The 2,188-nt window shown below is 38.8% G+C and overlaps 1 pseudogene; it reads left to right on the top strand.

Moving 5' to 3' along the window:
• The first annotated feature begins 640 nt into the window (after positions 1–640).
• Positions 641–1,977, top strand: LOC148904657 (uncharacterized; annotated as a pseudogene).
• The last annotated feature ends 211 nt before the right edge of the window (positions 1,978–2,188 follow it).

The following is a 2,188-nucleotide window of genomic DNA, read 5'->3' as shown; positions in this document are numbered from 1 at the left end:
GGTGGATTTGGGACCTTTAATAGAAGTATGTAAAGCAACAAAGGGGCAAGTGTAGCAACGTTTGCGAGAACAGCGAAAAGAGGAAGCTTTACGCCAACTCTCGGACACCAATTTTTACCTTGAAATCAACAAAGACCTCACACCTACCTACCAGCAAACTGTCAAAGACACTATTAACTCTTTTATTTCTGACGGCAGTCTTCCAGCTACTGCCAACAATCTTATCATTAACACTTCCCGCACCTCTCATGTTTACTTTTTACCTAAAATTCACAAACCTAATAATCCTGGCCGTCCTATTGTATCAGCTTGTAGTTGTCCCACCGAACTTATTTCTAGCTTTCTTGACTCTCTTATGTCACCTATCGTTCAGACTCTACCCACCTACATTAAAGACACTAATCACGCCCTCAGGATTTTTAATGACTTTCATTTTCAAAATTCTCAATCCAAGTTTTTATTTACCATGGATGTTAAATCTTTATATACCGTCATTCCTAATGATGAAGGTCTCAATGTTCTCAAACATTTTTTTGATCTTCGCACCGTTTTAGAACCTAGCACTCCTACTTTATTGCGTTTAGCTGAACTTGTTCTCACCCTTAATTGTTTTTCCTTTGGCGACCGCTTTTTTCGACAGATTAACGGTGTAGCTATGGGCACCAAAATGGGACCTATAGCTATGCTAATTTATTCGTTGGCTACATCGAGCAACAGATTTTTGATCTCTATCCAGGCATTAAACCTGAGCTTTTTGGTCGCTACATTGACGATTGTATTGGTGCTACTTCTTGTTCAAAACAAGACCTAGATTCTTTTATTCTCTATGTCAATTCTTTTCACCCAGCTCTTGAATTCACTTGGGACATTAGTGAAACTTCTGTCACATTTCTTGACATTTCTGTGAGTATTTCTGCTAATCATCTCAATACCACTATTCATTATAAGCCCACAGACTCTCATTCATATTTACTTTATTCCTCCTCACACCCTAAACACACTCTCAATTCTATTCCTTTTTCGCAATTCTTACGTTTGCGCCGTCTTTGCAGTGACGACACTGATTTTTCTCACAAATGTCAAGAAATGCGTTCCTTTTTTCTTAATCGTGGTTACCCTATTACCATCATCGACCGTGCTATGTTTAAAGCTTCTTCCATAGATCGTAACACTGCTCTCACCCCTAAATCACGCAATTCTAACCTTAACCGCATTCCATTCACTATCACTTACCATCCTATTAACAACTCTATCAAACCTGTCATTAATCGTAACTTCAATTTACTCAACTCTGATCCCACCACGTCCAACATTTTCAAAGAACGCCCTCTTTTTTCGTTCAAAAGGGACCGTAATTTACGCTCTTTCTTAGTTAAAGGTGTACTTCCTTCTAATAAAGAACCCGGTACTTTTCGCTGTTCTCGCAAACGTTGCTACACTTGCCCCTTTGTTGCTTCACATACTTCTATTAAAGGTCCCAAATCCACCTTTAATATTACAGATCATTTTGATTGTACTTCTTCTAACGTCATCTACTGCATTCAATGTTCACGCTGTAACATGCTCTATGTTGGAGAAACTGGCCGCCGATTAGGTGATCGTTTTAGAGACCACCTTTACGACATTCGCAAGAAGGATTTATCTAAACCAGTTGCTCGGCACTTTAACTCTGCTAATCACTCTGAGCTTAATGCTATTGTTTTTGGTCTGTGTTTAACCCACTGCAGCAACAATCATCGTAAAACAAAAGAAATGCGCTTAATTCATTCACTTGGCACCGTTAATCCCTACGGGATGAACGAACGCTTCGCTTATAATTAAGTTATTTCCCACCTATTGTTGTTTTCGATCCTTTTGTTTTCCTTTGTTAAATGGCTTGCTTTTTTCTTATTGGTTTGTTTTCTCTCTCCTCTACTATATAAACATCTCTCTTACTCTTACTTTCTATTGACTCCGACGAAGGACTAACGTCCGAAACGTCAGTTACTATTTTCACTACGGTGTATAACTTATCATTCTACGATAACTGTTTTAATTTCATGGTTGAGATTAGGGCAATACAGGGCATTTAGTATTGAGAAATTTAAAGATTGACAAGAATTGAAACTGAGAATGTGAAACAATTTAAATGCAAGGAATCCCTCCCCCCCCCCCTCCCCTCCCCACAAGAGTTTGCTGATAGACACAG

Source organism: Actinia tenebrosa, unplaced genomic scaffold, assembly GCF_029948245.1.
Source record: "Actinia tenebrosa isolate PJP-AT-01 unplaced genomic scaffold, QUT_ActTen_1.0 PGA_scaffold9__36_contigs__length_13948895, whole genome shotgun sequence".
In the NCBI taxonomy this organism is placed as follows: domain Eukaryota; kingdom Metazoa; phylum Cnidaria; class Anthozoa; order Actiniaria; family Actiniidae; genus Actinia; species Actinia tenebrosa.
This window is presented reverse-complemented; position numbering and strand designations above follow the sequence as displayed.